We start from the raw sequence: 18,651 nt of genomic DNA, 5'->3' as shown, positions 1-18,651 counted from the left end.
AAACTATTTCCTCTCAGCTTACCACAGCAGACCCTGCTATGGAGTCCCTTCTTTCCCCTTCATTATCCTTTGGATAATGGGAGGCCACGGTGAGGTCTCCCCCGAGCCCTCTTTCCCCCAGGCTGCACATCCCAGCTCATCCCTGCCCTCGCAGGGAGGTGTTCCAACCCTGGGATCATTTTTGTGGCCCTCCTCTGGATGTGCTCCAACAGCCCCATGTCTGTCCTGCACTGAGGTCGCAGTGCTCCAGGTGAGGTCTCACCAATGCAAAGCAGAGGGGGATCCCCTGGCCCCTTGGTTTCAGCCATTTCAAGGTGAGTTTGCCCTGTGGAATTGCAATTCCAGCTCATCCAATCACAGCCATCACTGCTCTGCCCAGCACCGAGGGCTGAGCACTGCTCAACAGGGAAATGGCTCAGAGCTGAACACAGCACAGACATTGCCTGGGAGAGCAACTCCTCTTGTGGAGCCCCAGCGACTCTTTATCAGGGAAGCCTCGTTCACTCTGACAAAGCACAGCTAATGTTCTGTTTATTACCTCCGCTGGTGCATTTGGACTGTCAGGAGATGAAGAAATATCCCCAGAATTAACAGCAGCATAACAGAGGGAGAAGAGTCAGGGGAGAGGTTAAGGCAAGTGCTGCTATCTAAGAAATGGGCTCATAAACCCTCCTTGCTGCAGAAGGCTGTGCCAGGACAGCAGCACCCTGCCGGTACCTGAGCATGGAGCGGGGCTCAGCCCCGAGCTACAGCAGGATGGGTGCCGGGCACTGCTCCAGGCTCTTCCCCATCATGTCTGTCTTTGTAGATGCTAATGCTCAGATAATGAAAATCTCTCTGATCCCACAAATGCTAAGAGCTCAGGCAGGCTGTTAGGAACAACTTCTCCCAAAGAGTGGGGATGCAATGGCACAGCTGAGTCCCCATCCATGGAGGTATTCCAGTACGTGGAGACGTGGCACTGAGGGATGTGGTCAGTGTGCATGGTGGGCTGGGGTTGGACTTGGGGATCTGAGAGGTCTTTTCCAACTTTATTGATTCTATATTTCCAATTAACGTTAAGTGCTTGAAGGCTCGAGCTGTATTGTGCACCCATGGAGCTTAAGATGAGCAGTGGTGCTCCAAGCTGCTGCCTTTGGGAGGCCCACGCATGGGGAGAGGAGGAAATTAATCTGCACCCAGCGCCAGGCTGCAACTCAGCGAGAGAGGCTGGAGATTGCACTTACGTATGGACAGGAGGAAATCCCTAAGGCAAAGGCTGAGCCTCTGAGCTGAGGGAGGTGTCCCTGAGTGCAGAAGGGGTGTAAATGGAGAAATCAGGAAGGGTCAAAAAGAAGACATGGGAAGAAGAATTCAACAATCCAGTAAGAGGACAATGGAAAAGCCTTTAGTTCTGATACACCCCTCAGAGAGGGGCTTGTTTGGTCAGAACCAGTGCTTGAGATTTGGCACCAGAATGATTTTCCTTTCCAACATCTCCCAACCAAGGGCTTCTCACCTGCGTGGGGGGTTTTCAAGCTCTCAAACTGCCCTGCATGCAACGTGCTGCACAAAAAGCCGTGTGAAGCAAAGCCACCCCCAGCACTGCTCCGAAGTGAATCAGCTCCCAGCCGTGCTGCATTAATCCTCTGCAAACATGCAGGTTTTCAATTTGCTTCTATAGTGCCTTGGAGGATGGAGCTGTCAGAGCAGAGTGCTGCAGCACAGGGAGAGCGAAGCTTTTCTCCCAGCCGGGGTGTTCACATGAGCCCTGCAGCAAACAGGGGGTCCTGGCACCGTGTCCACATCCACACAGACAGCACCGAGTCCTGAAAAAACACTTCCAGATCTTTTGGTACCGATCCATGGAGCCACGATGGATGGTAAACGTATGATGATCTGGAGATGGGACATCTCCTGAGCGAAGTAGAGGAGAATTCCCAGCACATCTCCCTTCTTGCCATCCCCAGGAGATGGAGGCTATTGTCCAGCACGGTCCCACCCCATGCTCATCACAGCCCTACCCGGCCCTTTTCCTTTTGCCTCTCCATCTCATGGCTGGAAGGCAGCAATGCAAGCTGCATCCTGTACAGAGATGCTCTCTCGACACGCTCGTGCCCGCACATCAGCAGCTTCAATTCCACTGCCTGCCTCGAGGCCGGGGATCTGCAGTGTGCTCCCTGTGCCCGCAGCCTGGAGGAATAGCAATGATCCATTAGGCTCATGGCATGCAGCCCAGCGGGGCTGGGACAGCACATCCAAGCCAGGAGGGGACAGGTGGGGTCATCCAGGGAGAAATTCAGTAGCATGGAAAGGTAATGTCTTCCTGTCTGCCCAGGCATGCTGAAAGAGCCTTGCTGATAGGGTGCTCCTCTGGGCTGGGTGATCTTAAGGGATGTCTCTGGCATAAAACACAAAGGCAGTTTTCATTGTCCCCGCTTGGGTTGAACCCACACAGAAGGATGCAGCCCCGGGTCAGTCGGGATGAAATGTTCTCCAAACACCATCATGCTGGGAGGGTGAGCAGCACTGTCAGAACAATGCAATTAGCCACTTAATTCCTAATGTTAATTAACTTTCACTTGCTCCAGCACCTTTGTCAAGGTATCACCCCACTCTCTGGGGTGCTCTTGGGAAAGCAATTATACACTAGTTACTTGCAATTAATTACAGCTTTAAGAAGGCTGTGGGAGAGCATCTCTTCCCGTTTGATCTTGTAAATGCTTCATTAAAGGCCCAACAAGGAATAGAATATTTCTGTAGTTTTGCTCACCTGGCAACTCTGTCCTTCTCTCCTTTGAAGAGGCCATGGTGGTATTTATTTATACTTTGTTTTAGAAAAAAAACAAAGACCAGAACCAGGGGAGCTCATCTGGTACAGACGCTGCACGCCACCTCCACTGCTTCCCCTTGACGACACAGGCTGCTAAAATTAACAGTGAGAATCTCTGGTATTAATAGGGAAGGATGGGTGACACTTCTCTAATGAAACAGCTTTCCAGTAGGCAGGCTGCAAATGAAACCAAACTTTTCACCTGGAAGATGCAGACGTGTCTGAGTGCTGGAGAACATTTTGACTGAGATGCTTGGGGTCAAATGCTGCACCACATTCGATCACTCAAGAAAAGCTTTTAAGCCAAGAAATGGATACTGCAGGGCTTACCACTGATTAGTATTTAACGAAAGCTGCTGAGGTTTTGATTTTTTTTTAATTAGGCCATCGGACAAAAATAATTGTGTTGAACTTTTTCTCAGAGAAAGCGCAAATCCTTTCCTCCTGCACAGATGCAGTTCGGTTACACAACGGCTCCTTTGTTTCCTGCATTCTCTCCCCGTTTCGCAGTGAGTTGTGCAACGGCCATCAAAGAATGTGTTAAATGAATAATTGACGGGGCTGTGCCTGCTGTGCAGGGCGCAGAGCTGACCTCCTGTGCACAGGCACCCTCTGATCGAAGTTCCGCAGCGAAGCCGTGGTGGATGGGAAGGGGAGATGCCAGGTGCAGATTCTGCGGGCTGGTGACCCTTGCCTGGAGCGATCAGCTGGCAGTGCCATCACATCTTTGTAGCTGTGCCGCATCACTCGACTTGGCCAGGCTGGCCAACAGATCGAGACCCTTTTCCAAGTCAGTCTTCATCCCTTCCTCGCTCGCCCCTGCGTGGCCACCTTCTCCCCATCCTTCATGGAAGCACCCATGCCATACGAAGCCTTCTGCTCTCCAGCTGGTGCTCGTGCTCCTGCCTTTCCACGAGCATCCTCCTGGGGAGGGGAGAACACAGCAGCTCAGATAAACTTCTTGCTTGGATTATTTTTGACACTGTTGGCAGCTGGAGAGTGTTGGAGGTGCTATGAAGCCTGGCAATGAAGTGAGAGAGGGAAAGAGGAAAGAACAGATGAGGAGAGGAAGAAAATAGTGAGCATTCTCAGGGCTCTTCGCTGTTTCTGCACCTTGGAGCTTACCTACCGGATGCTAAAAATGTCCATGTGTGTTTTACTAATATTGCTCTTGTCAGCACAAATGGCACAGCTGATCCCTCCCTTCCACCACCTGCTCTGAGCATTAAGTCAGCCAGGTCCCCACAGCTTGCCATCTCAGAGACTTTTCTTTCCTATTTCAGCTTTCTGCTTTTTTCTTTTCCCTTTGAAATGATGCAGGGAAAATTGAAAGGAGGAGTTGAAAGGAGACGCACGCATGCCTATGGCAGTGTTGGCTGATCTCTGGCTGTGATGGGGTAGAAGGGGAGGATGCTCATCCCACTGGTGTCAGCGTGGCCTTTCCTACCACCCTTCCACCCCATGACAATGGGACATTTCTGCTTCCAGCCTTCATCAGCCCCATCAGGGCTGCCTGCACCAAGGAATCCTGCACACTTGCCGCCTGCGTGACGAGGATAAATGGGAGCCATCAGTCACCAGGGCTATCAATCAGCCAAGCCGCATCAAATCTGCCGTAAAAGACATTTAGAAAGAAAATTGACATTTTGTTTTATAGAGTCACAATTTAACAATAGAGGAGCGAGGGCTGGAGGTTCCTGGCTTCCTCACATGGCTGCTTGGTGGCACCACAAGGGACGGGTCCTGTTCCCAGCCCAACAGGGGTCACCCAGCTTTGGGGACCGGCGTCCACCAGGACTTGGCGGAAAAAAGTCATCCTCTGGGACCAAGGTTATTCCCAGCATGGGCTCAGAAGCAGCACAGGCAGAGCTGAAAGCACAGCCCTGGGTCAGTCCCACCAACTGAACCCTGTGTCCTGCCCTGGGGGCACCGCATCACATCCCACCGCAACCCATCTGGTGAGCAGGAGAGCTGGAAGAGATGGCTTTCCTTCGGTGAGGTGGAGCTGCTGACTGAGCTTTTCCCACCACTTGGGGAAAGCAAATGCCTTGCTCCCAGGTGGGTTCTTTGGTGTCTAATAAAGGCTGAGCACACTTTCAGTGTCTCCCTCTGCAGCAGTGCTAATACAGCCACTCTGCTGCTTCCATCTATTTCCATCTTGTGACTGCTGTGGCACTCAGCACTGAGTGGGAGGGCAAATGGGAAGCTTCTCCCTTCTTTCCCTTGTGCCTCCATCCTTCCTCTTGCCCCGACCAAGGAAAGCCCACATCCTCGTGCTGCCCCTGCTGCATTACACTGCCTGTATGGAGGGGGAGTCCCTGAGAGCCATCTTTCTGTAAATAATAATAAGCTGCAAAACCTGGGATTTATGGAGTGTCTTCCACTGAGACGCTGCCATGTACTTTACAGCCACTGATGAATGAAGCCGTGTGGCGCCCTACAAAATACAGCAGGAAGAAATGGAAGTGTGAAAAAGGAAGGCTGCAGCCCGACCCCAGATGAACCCGGACCAAGCTGTGATCCCAGCTGGTGCCGGTGGTGCAGGGATGCCATGCAGAGCATCCCCCAGCAGATCCCTCCCTGTCCCAGGACATGTATTTAAACCAGAGGATCCAATCACATCCCTTTCCAAGCCTTAGCTCTTATTTGTAGTCTTCAGCTGTTAATTTCTCTCTCCTTCGGCTATTAATTAATTCTACAAAGCACTTTGGGATCCATTTATTATGAATGACACAGTAGCAAATAATCTCTCCCGTTTGATCAGCGTGTGACTGCAGCAGATCGCCTGCAGACTGGTGGCTGTGTATCAGTGTGGGACAGTGGGCAGTGCCAGCAGTTAACCCCATAACCCCACGCTCACAACCCCAGGATGTCAGTCCTGTTGAGGAGTCACAACGCATCAATGGAAATCTGGGCCCCATCCAAGAGGGCTGGAATGCTGCATTTCCAGCTCTTTTCGACACCCGATGAATGGGAACGGGACTAAAGGAGCTGAGGGCTCGGATGCAAATTTTGTGAGCCCAGTAATTATTTCATGGGGATGAAGACACCACATGCTTGTCTTGATCGTGTGAGATCAAGATGAGAAGTGAGGAAGGCCCCAAGATGCAAATAAAAAGTTCCATCAGCACAGAAAAAACGAAGCCAAATGATCGTCATCTTGATAGTAAATCTAATTAGGCTTGTTGCTGATAGCTCCCTTTATTTCCTCCAGCCCTTTTTCAGGCAAAAGGACAGATGTCACGACCAGCCTCACAGATATCATTACCAACGCAAGTATGGATATTGGGGAGCAAAAACTGTTTATGTTCCTACTATTGAATAGCATAAAACAATACTCTTTACAGCAACTATTAGCTGGCTAATGGCATCCCATCATTTCTCATATCGGTTAAGTGACAGATGGAGCTGACGGCATAATTAAGCCACTAAGAGTCCCATAAATTACAGAACTACCACCGAAGCACCAACCACGCCGAAGGAACCACTGCAGATATGATGCACGAGGAGCAAGCGAGCAGCTTTCATTAAGTGACTGCAACAAAGCCATGATGGGGTTTGGTTGTGCCGTGAAGAAACCCCAACGTCAGAGCCACCAATGAGACACACGTGCTGAGCACAGGAAGGTGGCCCAGCCTCAGCTCATGGAGGATCACAGTTCTCAGGGAGCTCCGCAGCTGCAAAGTCACTTTCTTGATCCCGGAGGGAAGTGTATTTTGGCAGGAGATATTGCATCAGAGCAGTACCTGCAAACTTGGGCTTGGCTGTAGTGCAGGGTGCTAAAAATGAGCCTCTTCTCCATTGTTTCCCCATCCGAATGAGGCGGCACCCTGTGCCTCTCGCTCAGGATTACTGCGTTGTTCAGCACTGAGGATGGCAGCGTCCTGCAATGCTCTGCAAAGCAGGTTTTGTACCTGTCACTGTTGTGTTTCCCCACTCGTAGTACGGACCCAATCCTTTGTTTGTGGCTGAACAGATTTTGTGGGAGTGGAACAGTTTTTGACAGCGGAAAATTTCGAGGTCATTACAAACCCAAGTTGTTCTCCTCAATCTTTTCGTTTTGCTTCATTCCGATATATAATAGGAAAATGAAACAGCAAACCAAATTACTCTGGATACATCTGTCAGAAGTTTTTTGCTGTTTCCAAGATGTGAGCAGGTTTGAAATAACAACTTTTCATTCACCTCCCTGGAAAATCAAGCTTTGTGCTAGCAAGGAGAGGAGCCCTGGCAGGAACACGGGGTGCTGACTGCTGCCTCTGCTTGGAACTGCAGGGTTGAAGGAAATGAGGGGCAAGAGTGAGATTCCTACTGCTGGATTTCCTTTAAATCCCAAAAGCACAACACTAAAGAGCAAAGTTAAGGCTGTGGGGAAGAGGGAACCGCAAACAATGATGCTTTGGATTTTAAACCTACTCAGGTAATCTTGTGGATGCCGCAGGAACAGGATAGGTGAACACCTCCCTCTGGCCATGCAGAAAATCATAGAATTGTAGCATGGTTGAGCCGGAAGGGACCTCACGGCCCCTCCATCCCCACCCCTGCCATGGGCTGGGTGCCTCCCCCAGCTCAGTCTGAGCCCATCCATGGCCTGGGGCACCTCCAGGGATGTGGCACCCACAGCTCTGGGCAGCAGTGCCAGGGCCTCACCACTCGAAGAGTAAACGTGAGTATCTAACTTAAATCTCCCTTCTTTCGTTTTAAAATCATTCCCCCTCGTCCTAAATGGGCTCCTCTTCTTCTCAGCCCCTCAGGTGGTTCCTCCCGCTGCACTGCCAGCTCCTGGGAGAAAAACGGCCGATAAATGACAAGTTATAAACAGGCTTTTATATTACAGTCCAACACTGTGACCTGCAATGCTGCAGCAGATCATTTTATCAGAACATTATACCTTTGAATTTTAAATGAATTTAATTTACAAGACCAAGGATAGAAGGAGAGAACTATCCATAGAGATATTATTTCATCAGAAAAAAAATCACACAGAGAAATCTGTAGCTCAGACAAGTAGAAGCACATTAAGGCTGACAGTGAATGATGTGAATTTACCAGGGAATTGTATAGAGAGGGTAAGAGAAGTGGCAGAATTTACATTTGGTGCCTGTGTTTACTGCTTACAGCTGAGCATTATAAATAATAAACTGTGTTCGTACTGCCTGTGCTGTAAAGCTGTATTTTTCCCCTTTCTCCCTCCTCAGATCTCGTGGATATTGTGACATGCGGGAAGGACCTTGGAGGAGCCCAGGGAAGAGGTTTGCTGGAGAGGAGGAGAAAGGTGGAGGTAAGGGATAGAGCCACAGAGCAACTGGAAGAGGAGGAAACCCACACTTCTCCACTGCAGAAATGGCCACGAGTGTTGTCCTCCCAAGTGGTGTTTCTTCAAGAACTGCATGCAGGTGTCACGCTGCTGTCCCTCATTTCTACCCTCTCTGCCCTGCTTTTCCAACCTCGCTCCTCCCTGGTGGTCCCAGCTCTGTCCTTTCATCCCTCCCTCTCATCCCCACGGCCTCTGCCGCACGCTCTGCCCATCGCAGAGCCCTCTGCAGACCTCCTGCGGCAGCTAATGGCATGTTATTTTCCTTCTTCCCTGTGGCAAGAAAGAAAAAGGAAATTTGATACCAATTTATCTCCAGTTATTGTTTGCGCCTCTACCAGAGGCTCATTCAGAAAGTTTAATCACTAGGTACCTTGTTCTGCTTCCTAGCTGAGCATCTTTTGTGCTGCAAGACACGTCGCGCATTGTGTTCAGTCCCCAACACGGGGTTCGTGGAGAGAGCTTTAAAAATCACTTTCCTGGCCACTTTTCTTCTTGAATCTTTAAAGAGCCTTTCCTTCGTGAATCCTGGCTCCCTTCCCTCCCAGCTCCGTTTTCTGGAGCTGCCCTGATCCTGCATGGCCCAGCCTGGAGTGCCCTGAGATTCGTGGTTGCTCCCTGAGCAGCCAGAGCCCGTTGTGCAGATGTGGGCAGGATGGGCTCCACGCATTGTGACACCAAGCTCCTCCCAGACCAGGAGGGGTTAAAGAGGAAAAGAAAGACGCCAAAATCAGAACCAACCCAGCCTTGATATGTAGTAACTGGCAGTGCAGAAACTACTCCAGAACGTGCAAAGAGAACTCCTGCATGAGTTGCTGCACAGGTGGTTGATGCAGGGACAATAATTCTGGCACGCCTCGGAGAGCACGTGTCCCATGAGCAGCAGATGGGCAGCTCCTGGAAGGCCCAGGCTCACTGCAGCACAGTCACTGGGCCCTTCTGGGTAACGATGCATGGGGTCAGGGCTCTGCCCCAGCCCTGCACGCCCCTGGAGCTGGGGACACTGCAACGAAGGCTCAGCTAAAAAATCAGATTCCTCTGTCTCGGTGGCGTTCCGTTCAAAAAGCTGAAATGGAAAGCAGTATTCCACTTCTCCTCCCCCAGTAACTAATTCTTAAGTAGTTTAGTGTGATGGTTTTCATAGGGACCACTCTAATTTCTCAGCACACACAGCTCACTCTTTTCATGCAGACTCCCATTATACACAACCACACTTGAAAGGGTAAAGCCTTCCCACTTTTCATTTGGGGTTGAACAAAGCATTTCATTTAGTCCCATGTGAAATCCTCGCTGATTTCTCCATCCACTAAAAATTCGAAACCACAAAAGCAAGCTACCCACTCCAGCTCCGTCTGAAATGAATTCATTTCCTGGCTTGTTTGGGAGCAGCAGCTGTTAGAGTCAGATTGCAGCACAGGTAGCGAATGAGCTCATCAGACCTGAGGTAGCAGAACTTCCACCCTGGGTTAGAATCCAGCCCCGAGTCCTGGAGTCAGCTGAGAATGGGGCAGCCCCAGCCTGGAGCTCCGTGCAGGGTGCAGCAGGGGGCCCTAAGGGCAGGAGACTCGGGATAAAGGTGCAGAAATCCCACTGCAGGGAGAGGCAAAATGAGCACCATGCAGATGCAGGCAGTGCGGGGTCGGTGTCCCAGCAGCCCTGCCCATATCTGCGCTATGCCTTTGTTTTTGCTGATGAAAGGACTCCAGGATTTGCACACAGTGCAATTTATTTGCCTTTTTAACAACTACACACCTCTCTCCTCCTCCCTCGCTCTCTCCTTCCCCGAGATAATATTGACACCAATATCCATAAAGGAAAATATTAGACTAACCTCTTCCATTACATCCTGATTTAAGTACGTCCCCGCGCTGCGCGACACACCTGGCTGTCTCTGGCTGTTTGTAATGTGCTCCTTCATTCCTTTCTGAGAGCCCCTCTATTCCATCAAATTCCTCCTCCTCGCACACTAAGCTGCAGATTACTTTTTCATAAGGTGCAATTTCACCTAGATCTCATTACTTACTCTCTTAATGTATTTCCTGTATTTGTTTCATCTACAATTTCTCTCGTGCTCTGTTCTGCTGATAAAATAGGCAGTTGAGGTGCTATGCAAAGCAACTTGCTGGAGTGCATTAACTAAAATTCTTCTTATTCCCGATTTGATATGCACCCTCTGTGCCTCCAGCCTGCCAGGCAAAGTCAGTGTGGTGCTGGAAGGACCCTAGGATGCAGCCCACTTGGTTTCCCAGCACCCAGCTGGTAGTGGCATTTAAGCAAGACAGGAATGCAGGGCAAGAGGAAGGTGGGCAGGGAAATGCACTGGAAACGCTGAATTTTCAGGCTAACCTCAAAGATGCTGAGGATGCTGTGATGCTCCAGGAGAAGTGCAGCTCAATGCAGACACTCCCTTCCTGTGACACGTTGTGGTCTCCCTTGACACATGCCAGGATGTGCACAGCAGTGGTACCTGCAGCACATCACTGAGGATGGGAGCTTCCCTGAGTGCTTCTGGCCCAAAAACTACCCAAGGAATTAGCTGCCTCCAAATTACAGGTCTTGTTGGCATCACATCATCCTACCTAGATGGAAACTTTTCCATTTTGCCTGAATTACAGCAATTCTGGGCAGACATCCTCTGCTTTTCAAGTGCTTGGGGGGAAGAGTGAAAGCAACTTTTCTGGGGAGAGATGACAAAGTTCAGGAAATCAGTCATTAGCTGAGAAGAAAGGAGTTTTAGAGGAACCCCTCCAATTCTGAAACTGCAGACAAGCACTGCATGGTGCAGCTCCAGCTCAGCCTGTAACACAGAGCTGCTGGGCAGGGGCTGGGCACTGAGGTCCCAGATCTAACACAACAGGAGATGTAACACAAGAGATGTAACACAACAGGGGACGTAACAGCACAGCCTGTCCTCAGAAAAGTGGTATTTGCCCTAAGAGGCTTAAAGCACAAGTTTGGGGTTTGGCCTGAAGTCAGGCCAAAAAAAAAAAAAGAGTGCTGTAATTACAGGCAATATTTTCACTGCGCAGAAGATTAACAGGTCAGGAGAAGAATTTAAGTCTCCTTCTTTCCTGAATTCCAATTTAATAGCGAATAATCCTGCCCCTGAATGCAAAGAAAATATATTACCCTGGAGAATTGTGTTGAAGTTCAAAGGAGGTCAGACAACAAAAAGGTCAAAAATGGCACAGATGGCATTTCGTGATGGGGTACAGAAAATAAAAAGGGATCTGCTTTCATTCCATCCTGCTCTCCTCCCCTACCACCACACTGACACCCCTCCTTGTTTATGCTGTGGCTACAACAGGAGTCTGGAGTTGCTCACATTCCCTGCTCTTCGTGTTCAGGAGTGTGCACCATTTTTAATGTGTCTGGAGGGAGGAATTTATTAAAGAGGCACTGCATTAAAAATATGCAAATGTTCCCAGTAACTACACGGGCCCATGAGGAAGGCTGATGAAATGTCAGCCCTCTCTTCTCCCCTCCCTGTTTTTATGCACTGAGATGGTTTATGGCTGCTCCTGTTTTATACTGTAACTGGAGGCACGGTGGATATTTAATCTGTTTGGAAATAATTGCAGCAATAATGATTATTTTATTGGTTTTAACTACATTCTGGAGGAAAAAAAAAAAGGGAAATGCTGCAGGAACAACGCCAAGGAAGGGAGGAGGAGGAGGAGGAGGAGGAGGAGGAAGGGTGCTCAGTGTGTGTGTGGCTCCGTACCCACATCTGCAGCACGTGGGCAGGCGTGGGGATGGCGGTGGGACGCAGGGAAGGGGGCCTGGTGGACACACATGTTGCACATGTACACCTTAGGAGCCACCCTGCCTCTCACCTCCAAACAGAGCTGCATTTCTGACATGAATGGCTGGTCTGACTGTTCACAAGTTCTCTCTTCAGAGTGCAGCAGGACGGGGGGAGCAGAGGAACCACGGCCCATTTGCTGTTTGTGCTTTGAAGTTACACAGCCTCAAGGCAGCTAAAAGCCACAGCGAGATGGACTCTGGTCTTAATCCCAGAGAAAACGCCTCTCAAGTTCTTTTTATATCTTCCCAACCTTCCCAAATCCTGCCTAATACCAAGCTGCAGAGAGCTTCCTTTTGCACGTTTCCTTATTTTACCCCCTGCCCGTTTCCCCCTCTCTCCCAGCTGCTGGAGGAGCAAAGCAGCATCCTCCTGAGCTCCTGAGCCCTCGTACGAAGCAGCCATGTTCTCCTCCACCCCCTGCTTGCTGTATTTTCTAAGATGTCTAAGGAGCTGCACATCTCAGTCAGAGGAGCACCTGGAGAGGCCCTTTTCCCCTCCAGGAGCACAGCTCAGCCACAGCGCCGGGATGAGCCAAGCAGGCACTGAAGATGAGGCACCTTCCAACACAGCCTTTTCCCAACAACAAAGCTGTTTTTCCTGCCAGCAAAGCCTTTCCTTCTTCAGCATCCCACCCAGGTCACAGAAACGTCCCAAGCTCCAAGTTCTGCCTCTCCCTGAGGCTTTATGGAAAGCTGCAGTATGCGAAACCCCAATCACGTCTGCTGCATCTATTTATCTCTCGCAGCCCGCAGTTAAACCTTCATAAATATGTTTCCTGCCAGCAATTGGTGCTTAATTATTATATAATAACTATCTTAATAAATAGAAACGGGAGTCTTTATTGGAGGCACTTCATTTAACAGATGAGACACCATCTTCCCTCCCATAAATCCTGGAGCAGATCGAGATGTCAGAAGGTCCTGAGATGCAGTGGGAGGTGAGGCTGACATCCATGTCTATAGCAAAAGGGAACAGATCCACCAGGTCTTCTCTGATCAGCACAGCACCCGTTCCTTTGATTCTGTGACAGTGTTTGGAGCCCATCAAGCCCAATCTGCCCAATTTTGATACAAACTGTGTAGTTATCAGTATGATGCAAAGAAGAGTTTGGGAGTAAAAGTGGCCAGATGGTTCAATCCCAAAGGGGCTTCCAGCGAGGAGGATCCCTCCCTGAGCCCAGAGCTGCTGGGTCTGTGAACAAGACATGAGAGGTTTCCCATGACCACAACAAGCACTGGTCTTCACCAACGTGTGCTAACCACCATTCGTTGCTTGGTGTCATCTTCTTTCATCTCAATTAACTTCTCTTCTTTTTCCTCCCTCCTGATACTCAATTAAAAGTGTGACCGGAGTTAATTACTGTAATTCAATTTAGCTGCAATTCCTGTGGGGGAATGGGGAAGAGAGCGTGGGTGAGGGGCTGGGAGGGCAGAAAAGCTGTGGTGGAGACTCCTGAAGCACGAGCAGGGCTGGTGAGCCGTGGTTCTGCTTACCTGCAGATGCCCAGTATGGCTCGGTGACACCCAGCTGATGGGACATGGCAGCACGCAGAGCCTGGGCAGCAGGACACAGCCATGACACTGTGAGTGTGCACAGTGGTGATGGGGCTGACAGCCGGACTAGAGCTCTTTTCCAACCTTCATCATTCTGTGATTCTATGATTCTATCCCACTGATTCCATGGGAGGAAGAACTGTCTGCGATCAGCAAGGGAAGGACAACAATGAGGCTGCGGGCTGGGCAGGTAGAGGCGGGCAGGTATGCACAGAGAGGGCTGTGCACAGGGATGGGTGGACAGAGGAAGACACAGAAACGAGGAAGAAGAGGTGAAGCACAAGCCTGACTTCCCTGGCAAGACATCCAAATGGATTCTGCTAATTAACTTCCTTCTCACAACATCCTGGCAGGGTTGCAGACTAATTAGAGCCCCCTCTCCTATGCTGGGAAGCTATCTTGCCTTGGCCACTCACGGCCGCAGCCCTCAGATTGAGGACATATGGCAGCTGAATGTGCCAGACGAAGCAGCATGTCTTGTCGGAAAATGTCGGCAGCTGGGAATGAGCAGCCCAGCTCGGTCGTGAGCCCTCTCCAGTCTGCTTCCCCCGCTGCCTGCAAACAAAAGGGCCTTGAGTGCAAAGCAGAGGCACTTCTTGGCAGTGTCGCTGGGCCAGCTTAAGTCAGAGGTGGAAATCAGGACACCAGGCTCTGATAAAGTTACTCTTCGCTCCTTTTTAGTCTTGAAAACAAATACCAAAAAAAAAAAAAAGGGAGTCATTGGTAAACTTACCTACCTCTCTAGTCAGCCCTGTCTGCAACCATTAGTAAATAGACTGAGCAATACTTCCATCTAAGGCTGACCTGCACGAACCCCTCGACAATCACAATTTCCCTTGCTGAGAATTGCCCATTTCTTCCTATTCTCTCCGATAGCATTAATCTGTCATAGGGATTTTAACTTGCACCCCCTGGTCACCATCATGCCTTGATAGCGTTCTGTCGGGGTCTTTATCAAAAAGAGGCTTTTGAAATTCAAAAGGAGGAGTGTGTGCATATATACTTTCTCATTCCCTTTTATCCACTGGTCTCTTAACTCATCCAAAGGCTTTAAGCGGGTTGGAGGAATACAATTTTCTATAGCAGAAACCACGCTGACTGTCCCTTATCCTATAGAAAAGACTAAATATAGACCCTGAAAGTCCTCGCAGCCGGAACGTGAATGCAGCCATCCTGCTTTGAAGCTGTCTGAGACTCATGCACTTCCCAGATGAAGGGCTGGCTGGCTCTGCCAAAGAAAGAGACAAGTCTTTCAAAGATGCTTGGAGATACCAAGGAAGATGTCAGTGGCCCACGGACTCTCCTTCTCTTCCTACTTTTTTTATATTTTCTGCAGCCTCTTTAGCACCTTGTCTGTCGGTTTGTGCTGAGGAGGAGTGAGGCAGTTCTGCAGCCTACACCCACCTGGGAAAGGAATACAGAAAGGGAAAGAAATACAGAAAACATCAGATGGAAACAACAGAAATACAATAGAAGGGACAGCCTGTAGCTGGGTTCTGCCCACCCAGTTGCACGCCCACTGACTGTGCTCTCCAGGGATCTCTCAGAGCTCGAAGGCTCTCCTGGGCAGCCCAGCAGTAAGCAAGTAAGCACACAGGCTCCTTTCCTGCACGCAGATGGCTGCACTTTGCTTTTGATAAAGGCAGGCTATCAGGATCTGCCTTGCCACCAGGGAACAGCTAAGAGCGACAGTTACTGTTGGATTCTCCGACCAGCCAGTGACACACTCACCAGGACAGCATACTTGGATTAAATTTCCTTCTCCACCCAGAGCTCAGATGTCTCTAGGATCTGCTATCCATTTTCTTAATGCAACTGCCTGACAGTTAAATCCATGCCTCTGTCTATTAGGGAAATGCATGTGCTATCAGCACCACAAATTCAGGCAGCCCTGTTACATCAATTTGATGTATTCATGGCAACCCTAACCCCTTCCCCCAGAAGTTACCTGTCGGCCGGGCACTGGAGCTGTCAGGTTGTGAAGGATAACAATGTTGTGGGACTAAAGGAGAGCAAGGCACCAGGGAAGCAGACTCGCTTCGTGCTGTCTGCATTAGGCACAGGGCAGCTCTGGGAAAACAGCACTTCTGCATCAAGTGTGAGGGAAGACATCAGCTCTGCATGCTGATCTGGAAGCACTTTGGAGATGTTCACTAATGGAGATTATTGCCCTGAGGGGAAATGGGAAGTCAAGGAAAGTAACAACTTGCATTTTTAGCTGATTTTAAGGCAGAAGAGAGGCCACCGTTGGCTCTGCTGGAGCCAGACCAAAGAAGAGCATCCCACTAATGCCTTTTTGGACATGGACATCTAGGGACCATCCACAGACATCCTGGGCCACCGCTGACTACTGCTTGTGGCGCTTTAGAGTCCAAACCAGTGTTACAGGTTGTCACCAAACAGTTTCACAGCTAAAAGTTAATTCCCTTCAGGCCCTTCCCAATGGGCCAAGATGCGGCAATTTCCAGCCCAGTCACGCCGCTGTGCCTCCAGCATGTGGCTCTCCCTCCCACTCCAAGCTGCTACCAGGGCTGGGATTTTTGTTGTTTCTTTTTTTCTTCTTCTTCTTTTTAACCTTTCTCTGAGCTCTCGCTTGCTTCCTCAGCACCTAGTGTAATTGCTTGCGGTCTCGGAGGATCCTGGTGAGGATTTATGTAACGCGCCAGGCAGCAATTTGAAAGGCTGCTTTTGGATATAAGAACTTAATGCTACACCAGCCTTGGGGAAAATGAGCTGAAATCCTTGGGAGGGTTGTGCAGTGTTTGCTGCACGCTGCCGAAGCGAAAGGCTGTGGGGCAGCGCGGGCAGCTCTGAGCTTCCACCCGCGCACTGGTGAGGAGGGGAGGTGAGCAGCAAGTGGCTGCTCCTTCTCCGTCTCATTATGCTGCAGCTTTATCTGGAGGGCGATGCAGAGGCAACCGGCAAACGCTCAGCATTGCTAAGCAGTTCGGAGTGGAGACAGAGGCAGTGGTGTTGCTGAGGTTTCTCTCTCTCCTGTGAGTTCCCGCTTGTAGCAGGGCCGAAGTGACTCGGGGGCTCCTCTGCAGCTTTCAGGATTGCCACGTGAGAAGGGAATCGGGTCACCGGGAGAGATTCAGGCAGGAATGGAGAGAGGGTACTTTTGGGAGGAAAGCAACGTTTCTGTAAGGAGCGGCTCTCCAGCACCCTGCTCTGAGGGCTGCTCTGTTTAGCAGCAAAGGGGAGAGCAGCACAGGCAGCAGCAGGATGCCTCCAGCTGCCCCACACCAGCCCCACTTTCAAAATCCTATTTACCTTAATTTAGTTTTCCATCAGCTTGCTGAAGGAAATGGCACTGGAGCTTTTGAGCTGACTTCAAGTGCATTCAACAGAGACTTGAGGACCTTAAAACTCAGCAGCACCGAGGAACAAAGTGATGTGCAGCAGCCGAGCAGAGCAGGACGCTCCTCTCATGGCTGCTCTGAACCAGTCAGCAGGGAGCCAGCATGGGACAGAAGAACACATACATCATTTCTTACTTACTTAGCCATGTTTTCTTCTCACTGACTTTGAAAATTCATGGCTCAATGGCTTTCCAAGGGTTGTTTTTTTTTCTTTTTATGATGGAAAGGAATAGAAGAGCCTTTACTGAGTGATGCAAGCTTCTGGCTGGGGCAGCTACCAGAGCTCCAGGTGCGGCTTCTCCTCCTCTGAGCCTCTGCACTTCCACCTCCCTGCCCACAGGAGTTAGCAGCACTGTGCCTCACTCGCAGCATCAAATAAGCATGCTGCCACGTTCCTTCTCTCATCCTTGGATCTATAAAGCAACCGAGTGGAGGGGGGCAGGGGGGAACGGCAAACAACAACAACCGAACAAACCCAAGTAAATTAACATCACAGCTGAGGTTTTACACGCACCAAAGTCAGAAGTTCAAAGTTATGGTTCCCTCTCCAGCTGTAATTCTGGCACACCGCACGTATATATTAAGACATTAAAGTTAGCCCCATAAACTGTAATACAAAATACTACACGCACGCAGGGGGGGCAATGTACGACAGCCTTGGGAGCCATAACTCCCGCTGCCCTGCCTCCGTGCGTGCGTTTCTCCCTTAAAAAAGGAATAAGTCAGCTCTCATTCACTTGTAATTCAAAGCTCTGGGTGCTGAAAGGGAAGAGAAAAGAGAGATTGTTCTGTCTGCCTCTTCCTCCTCCTCCTCTTTTCTCTCCCCTTTTTCTATTGCACAGGCTGTTGTCTGGTTGCCTGCGATCAATGCTCCCCCTCTGTCTGACTCTGATATATCGGGAGAGATCTCAGATTTCTGCTCCATCCCCTCCTGCTCTGTAAGCGATGCAGCTCTCCGAAGCGCCCCGGCAAGGCACGCGCAGGCAATAGATAAGGGATAGCCTTTGATTGAATTTACTTAATTTATACAGATGATGGGACACAAGAGGAATATTAAAATACAAATGAGCGGCTTCCTATTTCACGTGCATGGAAATCTCCCCGGCTGGTAATGAGCTGCGGGAAACCTAGCGGGCCCCCCTTGTGTTAATGCCAGGGAAGCTGCTAAGTCTGGAGCTAAACTTGAAGTCCTTACAGGGACAGTGGTTCAGGTTTACGTTTTTAAACAGGTGTGAGGGAGTTGCAGAGAAAGCACAAGGAGCTTTTAGAGCCTGAGACCACCCTGCTGTCTGCTGAACGGGGTGGGGAGAAGGCACCAAGGTGCTGGAAGGGAAGGAGAAAGCTCGTCCCACCATGCAGGACCTCCTCAGTGGAGGGCATCAGCTGGCCCTGAACAAGAGCCTGCCAATAGAGCTGACTTTGCGCACACTGTGAAATGCCTACAGGCAAACGAAACCAATGATAGTGCCAACCTGGAGGTCAAGCTGGTATTGTATGCTTGAAATAAGTTTTAAAAGACCCTGATGCTTCTTGGTCCGAGATCTTTTACTTAAATAACAGCCGAAGCCAAACAGAAACGAAATACTCTGCTATTCAGCTCTGAGGGCAGGCAAGTGTTGAAGTTAGGCCAAGACGTACGTGAGTTCTGCACGTCAGGCCAGAGAGCATTCCTCCCAGAGCAGTCTGAGATGATTATCTTTGCTGAGCTGAATGCATCAGTAAGATGAGAACCTGATCTGCTCCAGGAGCTTCGATACAGCTCGAGCCCTGCTGCTGGTGGTGCGGCAGATGATATTCCCAGA

The sequence above is a fragment of the Meleagris gallopavo genome, chromosome 21 (assembly GCF_000146605.3).
Source record: "Meleagris gallopavo isolate NT-WF06-2002-E0010 breed Aviagen turkey brand Nicholas breeding stock chromosome 21, Turkey_5.1, whole genome shotgun sequence".
NCBI classification, from domain to species: Eukaryota; Metazoa; Chordata; class Aves; order Galliformes; family Phasianidae; genus Meleagris; species Meleagris gallopavo.
Note: the sequence above shows the minus strand (reverse complement) of the source record.